Source organism: Neophocaena asiaeorientalis, unplaced genomic scaffold (genome assembly GCF_003031525.2).
Source record: "Neophocaena asiaeorientalis asiaeorientalis breed wild unplaced genomic scaffold, Neophocaena_asiaeorientalis_V1.1 scaffold443, whole genome shotgun sequence".
In the NCBI taxonomy this organism is placed as follows: Eukaryota; Metazoa; Chordata; class Mammalia; order Artiodactyla; family Phocoenidae; genus Neophocaena; species Neophocaena asiaeorientalis.
Window position 1 is genome coordinate 1,854,945 of NW_020171808.1, and position 13,143 is coordinate 1,868,087.

The window sequence follows — 13,143 nt, forward strand, 5'->3', positions numbered from 1 at the left end:
TATATGAGGTACCTGGAATAGGAAAATTCTTAAGAACAGAAGGTAGATTATAGATTACCAGGGGCTGAGAAGAGAGGGGAGTGGGGGACTTATTATTGCTTAATGGTTAGAGAGTTTCTGTTCGAGATGGTGAAAAAGTGTGGAACTAAATAGTTGTACAACTAAAGCGTTGCACAACATCACGAATGTAATTAGTGCCGCGTAATTGAAACTGAAAAGTGGTTAAAGTGGGAAATTTTATGTACTAGATATTTTACCACAATTTTGAAAGCTAGTGGTGTAATATACAAAAAAAACATTGAATGGTACACTTTAAATGGGTGAATTGTATGGCATGTGAATTATATCTCAATAAAGCTGCTGACAACAGAGATGCGGAGATGCAGGGGCAGCGGGAATATAAAAAAGGTCCAAAATGCTTTTCCGCACTAAGAACTGATGACTAAGAGAATTTAGAGAGTAAGAGGAATTTACAGATGTCCCACTGCACGATTCCAGGAATAGAACAGTTAAGAGGAGACACTGGTACGTCTGGGCAAATGAGGGGGACCGTTTTGGACCCACTGCATGAAGCAGGAGGCAAAGATGGGGGCGCGGGGGATGACGGTTAAAACGAGAGCGAGGGGGAGATGGGGACGGGCTGAGGGCACATGCAGAGAGGTCCCAGCTGCAGCGACGGGAGGAGATCGTGGACAGAAGGGCGCAGGTAGGAAGCTCCAATGAACCATATTGACTGGAAAATGGGAGGAGAAAGAGGACTCAGAGAAACAAGTGATGTTCAGAGACACACAGAGAGAGAACGAGGAATACATCAAAGAGAAAATGGTTAACTATGCCAACTGTGGTGATGAGTGAAGAGCCTGAGAACCCGAAAGGCCCGTTCAGCGTAACAAAGGGGAGACGTTTGATGACATTCGTAGGAATGATTTCAGTTGTGTTGTAGAGCAGAAGCCAAGTTAAAAAAACAAACAAACAAGAACACAGTGAACTAATTTAAGTAAGTAAGGGTCAATTTCTTTGAAAATTTTGGACGTGCGTGAATAAGTGGGATGTGACTGTACTGGGGGGAAAAGTTATGCAAAAAGTAACTTTCTTTTTTATGTCCTTCTTTTGTTTGATTTTAAGAGGGAAGTTTTGTCCGTTTGATTTAGAATTTGGAAAACCTTGACCCACTTAGAGTGATAATGATTTGAAAGGAAGAAATGATGAACTGATTTTGTGGCAGGGCAGGAGGGTTACTGAAAGGACCATTTTCTGAAAGAAAGAGGAAAAACTGGGATCAGTTCACAAAGGGGAATCAGGCCTGGCAGAGAGAATCGGTGCTTCCTGTCCAGGCGGGGCCGGAGGATGCAGAAGTGCTGGTCCCGGGGGATGGGGACGTGGGCTGGACGTGCAGTAGTACGTGTGCGGCCCTGGACATGCCCGTGGGGGTCACAGACACCCCTGAGCAGGCCCACTGCAGCCAGATCAGGTCGGGTCAGGGTCCCCAGCGCAAGGTGCTGTGTTCTCACGGCCCAGCCTGCAGTCAAAGAAGGAGACCATTAGCCCACCTAGAATAGAGCCAGGGACAACTGTGACAACGCTTCACCCTTTAACACTCCACGTATCCAGGCTTATAGTGCCCACCGTCATCCGGCAGGAAGGCTGCACCACGGCCGAGTCGGTTCCTGAGATTATAACCCTTCTGTTGCTGCTGCTGCTGCGGGTGGGGCCCTGTCACCCGCCCACAGGACTAGCCATGCTCCACATTGGTGTCGGGAAACCCTTCTGATGCAGAGAGACCATTACTCAAGCCGTTCCCTCCTCTCTTCTATTTTTATACACATATTTTGTTCTGTTTTGTTGGGTTTGCTCTGAAAAATCCCCTTGTGTCCCCAGTAGTACCAAACGTGTTTTGAAAAGCAGAACTCTTGTCTTTTCCTTAGTACGTGCCAAGCATCATGAGAAGGACTCGTGCAAGCTTGGATCTGTAAGGTGACACAGGTGTTCCGACCTCTACCGTGCCTGGCGGGGAGCCGGTCACACCGTGCGTCTCGGGAAGCGTCCTCGTGCTGGGAACGAACTGCCCCGTCCCCACTGTCTTCAGGAGGGTCAGAGTCTCCTTTAATACTTTTAACAAGGGCTTTGGTCTATGATGCTCTGAGAACCTCTCAACTCTATGGCTCCCCAGTTGCCCTGCCACAGCCCACTGAAGACCCATTGCTAACGGACACGGGAGAAGAAGGAGAATCCAGACAGGAAGGGAAAGAAACAAAAAATGAGAAAGGAAGGGAGGATGGGGGGGGAAGGGAGGATGGGGAAGGAAGGAAGGGAGGATGGGGAAGGAAGGAAGGGAGGATGGGGAAGGAAGGAAGGGAGGATGGGGAAGGAAGGAAGGGAGGAAGGAAGGATGGGGAAGGAAGGAAGGGAGGAAGGGAGGATGGGGAAGGAAGGAAGAGAGGATGGGGGAAGGCAGGGAGGATGGGGAAGGAAGGAAGGCAGGAAGGAAGGAAGGAAGGAAGGAGTGAAAGAACGAAAGAAGGAAATGAGGGAGGGAGGGAGGAAGGAAAGAAAGAAAGTGAGAGAAAGGGACAGAGAAAGAAAACAGAGAAGGGAAGAGAGAGAAAGAAAGAGGGAAAGAAAATGAAAAGCAAAAGCATTGGGTGAAATACCAGCGATCTGCTGGGTGACCTCAAGCCCCCTCAAGAAACATCAATTCCTCGTGGAACCGAGACCAAAGCACAAGGGTGGGTCCATCACACCCACCAACCTGTAGCCCACATGCAAGCCTCACACACAGATGGAAAAATGATCTGCTGTCCACAGAGTGGTGAGCTGCACTCGCCAGTACAGGCTCGTTCCCAAGCTGATGTTTTTCTCTGGTCTTCCTGCCAAGAAAGCGAGGAAGCTCAGACAAGCCTCTCTGGCCGAGCCAGCTGAGCTCAGCTAGCGGGCAGCGGCCAAGGACACACGGGGCTCGCCCTGCTGCTCAGCTGGGAGGGGTGGACAGGTCGAGAGCCGAGTCCCCGGCTTCCAACTGCACCGGCAGAGGGGTCGACTGTGCGTACCAGCCTGCAGTCTCCCTGCCTGGGCCCCAGCTGCTCTCCGGTCTCGGGATCCGGGGTCACACTGGCCGAGCCCAGCCCTGACCTCATGCTCAGTGTTGGGTCTGACCATGGCTCCACATGTGACCTCCCAAGGGCCCCATATTTATCTCCATCCACCCAGGACAGGACTCTCAAGTGTAGGATTCGTCTGGTAGCCTGAGTTGGGTGTCTGTTTAAGTCCCACAAATGGTAAAGGAAGAACACAGAGAAATCTGGACATTTTCCCGAAAAACCTTTAAATGGAAAAGAAGAACATTCTTTTCACCATCTTCCAGGAAACCATCCACCTTTGCTGCTGTTGGAAAGGCATCGTTCCCTGTGTATTTATAAAGGCTCCAGGCACCTGTGCATGACCCGTGATGGGGCAGAGCCTGGCAGGTCTGCATCTCGGCTACTTCGGCTTCCTGGAACCTGTCTAGAAGTAAATCGAGTGGCACTCGAGTCTGGAAGGGCAGAGAGTGCCTTATATTTCCCTCTGTATCGGTTTCTCAGGGCTGCCACAACAAATCACCACAAACTTGGTGGCTTAAAACAACAGAAATGTGTTTTCTCACAGCTCTGGAGGCCAAGTACTAAATCAAGATGTCGGCAGGGCCGGCTCCCTCTGGAGGCTCCAGGGAGGATCCTTCCTTCTCCAGCTCCTGGTGGCTCCGGGCGTTCTTGGCTTGTAGACACGTCACCCCAGTCTCTGCCCCGTCATCACACGGCCTCCTCCCCTGTATCTCTGTTTCTTTTCCTTCTCTGTCTTCTAGGACATTTGTCATTGGTTTTAGGGCCCACCCTAATCCAGGACGATCTCATCTTGATATCTTGACCTTAGTTACATCTGCAAAGAACTTATTCCAAATAAACCCACATTCTGATGTTCTGGGCAGACATATTTTTTGTAGGAAGAGCTCCAATCAAACTCCTATCCATGTGACCGTGGATAAGTGACGAGATCACAAAGACATAGAGGATTTTTAATTTAAAATTTTAATTATTTGAAATAAATATTTCAAACGTCAAAAAAACATTATAGCAGGCACTTATATACTCACAATCCAGATTAAAGGAATGTTAGCTTTTTCCCTGTTTATTTATGATATTTTATGGTTTTTTTGCATGACATGTTATAGATACAACTGTCCACCTCATCCTCTGTATATCCCCCCAAGTGTAATCATTATTCCTGAAGTATGTTTGCATGCATTGCAATTAACTGTTATTAATCATTATTTATTATTTTAGTTTTATATATATATATATATATATATATAAATATGATGATACAAGTAAATCTAGTTTACTTATTTTAATTGCTGTCTCAGAGACTTAGAATTGGAATTGAGTTTTCTGAACCTTAGAATCTAAGGTACTAATCTTGCCCTAGTCAACGCACAGCATGGTGAAAACTGAACAAGATGACTGTGTGAATGGTACACACACACTACATAGTCTACAGGGATTATAAGGTAGGATATTTCTTACCTTCTAAAATCTCCACCCCCTCGATTGCTAGGCTAAAGTTTAGTGTGCCTATTGTTGTCGTTTCAGAATCATTTAGATTGTGTTTCAATAAGTCATCATCATACCTTCTTTGCTAACAGATGATATTGATACATAAATGGGCCTTTATTGAAAACTTTTACATAGATGTGACAGGTCATATGTTAGCTTAGATGCTTCAGAAACTTAGGTAATCTGTGCCACCATCATATCCAACTGGCAAAAAATAAAAATAAAAGCTCCTAATTTCTGAGTTGTTTTTGCTGGATGAGAGATGGTGGCCCAGAATGATGGCTTTTGTCATGCTACAGCCAACTCTAAATGCCATGTCAGCAATGCTGCTTCATCCGATCTCACAATACAACAGAACTGAGGAAAAGCAGTTAAGCCCTTAAAAATAGCTTCATTGTTCAGGACTTTGAGTTTGTAGAGCCCAGGTATTCCAGTTTCCACCTGACACTAAGTTCCTTTAAGCCAGAAATACTTGGTGTATTTCATCATGATCTTTAAGACTCTTAATGCTGCCCTGAACCACTGGTTGACAAAGAATAAAAATGCAATGCTGCTGCACCACTATTTATTATAAAGAAACTTGTCTTTTTTAGGTCACGAAATATAAATGTTTAAACCCTAATAAGAGTGAATAGGGGTGCGATGACAAGAACCAAGAAGAGAACGGAATCAGGAGGGTGGGAAGAGAGTGGAAGAGACAGAATTGCACTAGGAATGTGAGGTTACAAGGAAATCACTGCAGTTGAGCCCCCAAATTACTTTTGAACTTTCTGGCAGCAAAAGTAAAGAAGGAGGTTCAAGGCACATCATAGTTTGAGTTATGTAACTAATGATAGTCTACTAGTTCTTGAAAAGATAAACTTTTCTTGGAACAATAAGTGCTCCATAAATATCACTAGGCTAAATAAGAAGCAATCTATCACGTAGGTTAGGGTAAGGTCTGGTTTCAGCAACAAATTCTACATGTTCATTTCTTTCCCTGACCTTGAATCGAGGCATCTATTCTTGAACTATAAAACTTTCCATGGACATCCAAGGGAATAAACTCCAGGTCTTGACTTTCTGATACTCTGATGTGATACAGAGATAGAGATTTGGGCTCTAAAAGAAGGAATAGTTAACACTGCTCATACTTTCCCCTTTGAAGGTCCACTTTCTTAGCTGGATTTTTGGCAAATCATAAAAAGCTGAAAAGCGACTGGATTGTGAGTGTTTTTGTGTTATTCATCAAAAGAACAGCCAAAGCTTGAGATGCCAACAGTGTAGATGACAAACTGATGTAAATCAAGGAAAATTCGCTTGTATTCTAACCGCGTTTTACAGATTTGTGCAGGAAAAGCTGGACAGGCAGAATCCGTGCTTCCTCAAAACAGCAATTCCAGATCTGCACAACTGCATCAAGAGGCCACCTCCCAGAAACCCCCAAATGTGTGCAGAGGTGTGTCAGGAGCACAAGGTCAGCCGGCCGTCAGGGAGTTGCAGGCTGTTCTTTCTACTGACATCAACTTTGGCTTTTGGAAAGAGCTGCTCGAAGACAGTTCCACTGGGATGATTAAGCTACACATTCCATGGTCCCCACATAATGAGATGAGTGAGTTTGTTGCATGCGTTGTTTAGTGTTACCCACTCAGTAATCCTGAGTAGTCTCTCCCAATATCACGATTTTGGTTTGAGCAGTAATTTGTTTTTAACTGTCCCTGATGACAGGAACTGGTAAATATGTTCAATTATTCTTCACCATTGGGCCTGAAATGTGATGCTACAGTCAAGCCATCAGCAAGAGGGGAGTATTATGTTTTTGTTTTTATTAATTTTGAACTGTCTTTATTCATTTGTTCAGCAAAGATTTATGACATGTCTAGGATGTGGCAAAGACTGTGCTCAGCCCTGAGGATAAGAGATGGAAAAGATAGAGTGCCTGCTTTCAGGAAGGTTTCAGATGATTGAAATACAGTGTCAAAACTGCTAAGAGGGAATTCCCTGATGGTCCAGTGGTTAACACTCCGTGCTTCCATGGCAGGGGGCACGGGTTCCATTCCTGGTCGGGGAACTAAGATCCCACAAGCTGTGAGGCATGGCCAAAAAAAAAAAAAAATTATTTATTTAAGTAAAAAAAAAAAACTGCTAAGAACTAGGTGATGCGCCAGCCTGAGGAAACCTTAATTAATCAGAGTAGGGCTGGTTGGTTAGGAAATGCTTCCCTAGCCTTGAAAAAGAGAGAGCAGACTCTAAGCAAAAGCAAGGTGACAGATAAGAGAGGACATGGCTAATTAGGAGAACTGCAAGCCGTCTTCATTCGAATTCACAACAGAGAGGCGACCTTATCTGTGTTTGGGGGCTAGAGGACACACTATTTCCATGACCTCCAAAAATCCAGGGACAGTATCTAGTTTTAGCTTGTCCCAGGTGAACGACAGAAAAAACTCTCTGAAACCTAGACCTCAAATAATTTTCACAAAGTTTCAAGAATCATACACTGACAATTAAAAAGAAAATCACAAAACAAATTAGGAAAAAAATCCAGTGTGAGTGAGACTCAGCAAAAGCAACCTGAAATTGAATACAACTAACCTAGACTGCCAAAGTTAAATTATGAGATATAAATGCCAAGTTTGCCTAAGGATCTACAAGAGGGACAAGAAAAACTGATCAAGGTGTTAGATAATTAGTCTTTGTCATTTGAAGTCTAGGACTTTAGACTTTCAGTGGAATTATTTTTTAATGTACAGATTATCTTCTTTAAGAATTATTAATGGCTTGTTTTGTACCAACATATATCATATAATTTGATGTTGGTCATTATTTTCTCTCAGGATATTAAGGTTAGCATCTCATCCTCTGATTCACATTGTTGCTTTTGGGACACCTGCTGTTAGTCTAATGGTCATCCATCTGTAGGTCATTTGTTTTTATTTCTGATGCATTTGCGATGTTCCTTTCTGTCTATGGCTCTATGGCACTTCATTATGGTATCGTGCTTCTTGATTGTGAAGTCCCTCCCTTCCTTCCTTCTGATAATAAAAATGATCAGATTTGAAACAAATACGTATCACAGAAAAAAACAATATCACTATAGAGAGTAAAAAGTCAAATGTATCATATCTGATCAACGCATTAGATAGGGCTGAAGAGACAGGGAATGACAAATAGCTTTGAAAACACTCCCCAGAAAGTAGTACCAAACAATAGAAAGAATAAAAGAGAAACCTAAAGATATGGAAGACAAAGTGAAAAGATGTAATATACACCTCATCAGAGTCCCAGAAGAAATAATAGAGAATAGGAGAAGAAACATTAAAGAGTTATTAGCTGAAACTTTTCCAGGACTGAAACAATAACAACAAACAACATAAAGAAAGAAAAAAGGAAGGAAGGAAGGGAGGGACTTCAAAGTCACATGATCATCTAATTTGACAGAAATGCAAAAGGGCATTTCCCCAACTCAAACACCCTTTCATAATATACATTCAGAAACAGGAATAGAATATCATGTATCCTCAACATAATGAAAAGTACTTATGACAAACCCACAGCTAACATCATACTCGATGGTGAAAGACTAGCAGCTTTCCCCCAGCATCAGGAATAAGACACAGATCCCTGATTTCATTGTGCTAGAAGTTACAGCCAGATAGATTAGGCAAGAAAAATAATGAAAGTTATCCAAACTGCAAAGGAAGATGCAAAACTATCTCTTTTCATGATGTTATGACCCTATGTATAGAAAATCCCAAAGCATCTACACAAAAACTGGAGCTAACAAATGATCCAGCAAATTGCAGAGTACAAGATCTACATGCCAGTATCAGTGTTTCTATATACCAGTAATTACCATTGGGAAAGAAAATAATTCTATTTACAATAGCATTCAAAGAATGAAATATCTAGGAGTAAAATCAACTAAGCAGGTGAAAGACTTGTGTAGTGAAAACTGTAAAACTTTTAATTTCTGAAAGAAAATTTAAAAGACCTAAATAAATGAAAAACATCCCATATTCATGGATTAGAATGCTTAATACCGTCAAGATGGCAGTACTGCCCCAAGGGATCTGCAGATCCAGCGCGATCCCTATCAAAACTCAAGGGGTCTTTTTTTTTACAGAAATGGTTTATCAGTTCATCAGATTCATATGGAACTATAAGGGGTTCCAAACTCCCAACACAATTTTGAAAAAGAGAACAAAGTTGGAGGACTCATCCTTCCCAATTTCAAAACTTGCTACAAGGGCACAGTGATCAGAACAATGTAGTGCTGGCATAGGAATAGATATTTAGACCAATGGAGCAGAACTGAAAGTCCAGAAATCAACCATACATCATGGCCTGTGGATTTTTGACAAGGGCGCCAAGATCACTCACTGTGGAAGGAATAGTGGTGCTGAGACAACTGAATATCCACACGCCAAAGAGTGAACTTGACCCCTTATCTCACATATGTACAAAAGTTAACTCAGAGTCAATCAACAACCTAAATGTAAGCACTGAAACCATAAAAGTCTTAGAAGAAAACAGAGGCAAACGTTCATGACCTGAATTGGCAGTGGATTCTTAGGCATGACACCAAAAGTATGAGGGATAAAAAAGAGATAAATTGGACTTTATTAAAATAGCATTTATTTTTATATTACTGAAATGACTGTGATAAAAATGTCATTGAGAGCCTTAAAATTATAGCCAGAGACATTAGTACAATAAACAACTACTTTCACTTAGAAACAACTAACTGGAGCAGATCCTATCGGTGCCCTTGGACGACCTGGGGCTGTCAGTGTGTCTGGTGGATTTCCAGCTGCTTCTATCTGCATCTTTGTGTCCGAGGGCATTTAGTTCCTGAGCCATGGAAGGTCGCTCTGGTCCCAGCAAGGCAAGCTGGAAGTGGCAGGGAATGAACACTCCAGGAAACAGCCCTTAATCTACTTTCAGTAGTTGCTGGTTAATTGCACTGGCTCCATTGCTTCTTGGGTGGGAAAATTCGGAAGCACGTGTTTTACAATGTGTCCCAGAATTTCCCGGTGGGATTAAGCTCCCGTGGGCCCTGTGGTAGTAGACTGGTTAAGGTACATTTTATCGGCTGCCTTCCCTTCCCTGTATCACTTCCCCCCTCCTTTTATCCTGACCCCGGACCTCCCCCCCAAACTACACGCGTTCAGATCCTTGTCTCGGGGTCTAATTCTGGAGGAATTTCACCTAAACGGAACCTCAGCAGACACCACATTTTACTGAGCCCTATCTAGCCCAAGCTTTCATTCTAAATGTTAGCGGCCAGGAAAGAATGAGACGCTCCCACCTGCTCTTGAGCCCACGGCAGGTTTCAGTGTTATACTTGTCGTTCTTGTTAAAACACTGAGGTTTTAGAGATGATGGCAAGTAAAAGACGCCTGTAAGAGGGCTGCGTGCGGAGCTGCAGCAGCCGGACTCTCGGGTGTGAAAGAAGCATAAAGACCTAGAATTCGGAGGATGAGGAAAGCATGAGTAACAACTGCTTCCCTGTTCCAGCTGCACGGCAGGAAACGCCAGCCCAAGACAGACAAACACGGAAACGTACCAGTTAGAAACAAAGCCGTGGGGAATTGAAGAGGGAGGGCTGAGCTGTATGCCTTTGCCCAAAGGAGTATGGGCTTCGTGCTTTTATGTCATGTCCCATCAAAGCATGTCACATGCCCCCCAAGCAAAGTAGCAGAAACGTCTCTACTGACGAGCAGAGTCATAGGTGTGTACAGCCCGGCAGCCGTTGACAGAATTCGGTCCCTACCCGGGGCGTGACCTCCCAGACGGGCACTCGGACTGCACCTTCCAGAGACCAAGGCCGACCATAGGTGCCCGGGACAGCAGCCGAGCTGGGGCCACACCTGCTCAGGAATCATTCTCAAAGCCTCCCCCAGCTTCCCTCCTGCCAGCCATCCAAAGATGCAGGAGACGGGGCCAAGGGGCATCACAGGACGCTCTGGAAAATTCCAGGAGCTCCGCTCCTGCCCGCTGTGAGGGGCCAGGTTCCTTCCTGGGGCCCGAGCCCTCCCCCTTGGACAGCACCCCTCCCCCTAGGAAGGCCTGGGGAGTGAAGAGACTCGTTCTCCTTTGCGCAGGAGTCTGGGCAACAAAGAAAGCTCCGTGAAGCGGAGACAGCTGCAGTCTACCCAACGGTAAGAAGCGCGCAAGGCCGGGAGGCAGTCGCACGCTCTCTTCGCCACGCTTACTCCATTCGCTCGCAGTTTCGCAAGAAGCACTCTTCCTTTGCTGCTCCCTTCCCCGAACAAGCTCTGCACGCTTCTTTCCCTTAGAAAGCACTGATTGCTTACACACACGTAATCACCAGAGAGAGATAATAAGACGTTTAAACATTGCTTTGGTTTCAGGCTCTGAAAAAAGAAGCCAGAAAGTGTATATAATATTCTTCGTATGAATTCTCAGAGTATAAGAAAGTCCTGAGCCAAGGTACGACTTGGCGACCCCAAACCGCTTGGCTAGTCGGAGGGGGAGAAAGGCTGGGCAGAAGGCAGTTTTCATGGGGTTCACTGGCTTCGGTAGAATAGCTGTCTTCCTGTCGGCAAGGACGTCGTAAAGGAAGCAGAATGCAGAGAGCCTTCACTGCTTTCCTCCGATTCGTTTCTTATGTAAGAGCTCTCCAGATGGGGCAAGACACAGAGTCTAGACATCATTTATCGGCCCCCGACTAGTGGAAACAAGTCTGCAGCCTCTAGTCTTTTCTCCTCTTGGACTTTTCTCCCCAGCTGAGCACGTGTTTTACATTCCCAACTGTGTCAGGGACGGCTGCTCCCTTTTCCTGAGAGTGGAATCCGGGCCCGATGCTCCGTCAGGAAGGCCTGCCATTCCTCTCATTCCTGTGATTTGTTTTCCTGGTCCCCACAGGAGGCGGCTTGCTAGCAGGCGGTACGGGGACCAGTCACAGGTCACGGCACACCCTTTAGTGGGTATTTCCCCCATGGCCAGGGCTGCTGGTCTCCAACTCGTTTTACTTCATCCGTCTCACAAAACTTTACCAAATGGTCGCCAAGTGACATGGTAGACCCATGGTACAATATTGTGTATCATAATTTGTGAATATTATGCAGGCTGTATTCCTGAGATAGACCCACCGACCATGGTATATTATTCTTCTAATGTGATCCTGGGTCCTATCTGTTAACATTTCATTTAGGTTTTACATTGACATCCATACAGAACCTGAGTCTCTCATTAGTATTTTTTTTCTCATTATTTTTAATTAGTGTTGGCTTTGAGGTTGATGTGAAAGGCACTTCCTGGACAGGTGGGCTTGTTGTAGAAGGGCTCCTGCCAGGTGTCTTCAGGTGGTCAGTGATGTTTCCAGCAGGACTTCCCTTGGACCAGGGCCCACCTTCTGCCCAGCTGCGTGTCAGGCAACACCAGGCCTGACGGCCTCGTCACTGGATGGACGCCCCCGTGGGTTCCCTCCTCTCAGGGGTCGCCGGTCAGTCTGTCTTCTTTACTCCTCCTGTCACTTTCTCCTTTGGTTGTGTATTGCTTTATTTCCACGACGTATAGTTGTATTTATCAGGGAGAAGCAGGAAGAGATGGGGCTACACCGTCCAGTCCAGACTGGAAGTCCCCAGGGACACGCTTGTCCAAACCCATGGGTTCTTCAGTCCTGCTGTTCAGTTAAGTGAATGAATATTAGATGAAATGGCAGCAGTCATAATAGTGACGTCATTAGTATCAACCACACTGACAATGGCTTTAAGTAGGAAAACATACTTTCTCCAACTCTCCATTCCATACATTCATTTATTTATTTATTTTACATCTTTATTGGAGTATAACTGCTTTACAATGGTGTGTCAGTTTCTGCTTTATAACAAAGTGAATCAGCTATATATCCACGTACATCCCCATATCCCCTCCCTCTTGCGTCTCCCTCCCCCCCTCCCTATCCCACCCCTCTAGGTGGTCACAAAGCACCGAGCTGATCTCCCTGTGCTCTGCGGCTGCTTCCCACTAGCTGTCCATTTTACACATGGTAGTGTGTATATGTCCCGTACATTTATTTTAAAAGTGGGCCTTGAGTCTGTAAAGCAGCATCGATAACAACAAAACCCAGAGAACAGCCCAGATGCCTCTTGGTTCTAAATGGCAGTGAATCTGGCCTCTTGGTTCTCGCTCAGACCCCTGTATCATTACAGAGAACAAGTCTGGCTATTATCTAAGCTAAAATCCTCCACCGCCGATTTCTTCTCCATGCATGGCCTATATCCTCTCTGTTTACGTCATATCCCATAATAATTTTGTTAACTGCACATCAGTGGTAAGGGCCACTTTACGTCTTTAAGGGCCTACAAAAATCCATTTCATTCATGGGTTAACACAGACCAGGTCCTTCGTAACAAGTTCTGTGGTGCAGGCGGCAGTATCAACGCGACGCTTTTGTACGGGATGATGCTTAAAATAGTTGGGCCACCGGCGGAAATCCGTGCCTTTTTTGGTACCGTTTTTCAGCCACGCAGAGGGACCACAAATGTGTACACTCAAGGAGGCTGCTCACGAGAGCTTCTTCACTTCTTGGGGCTGATCTACTTTCTCAGTC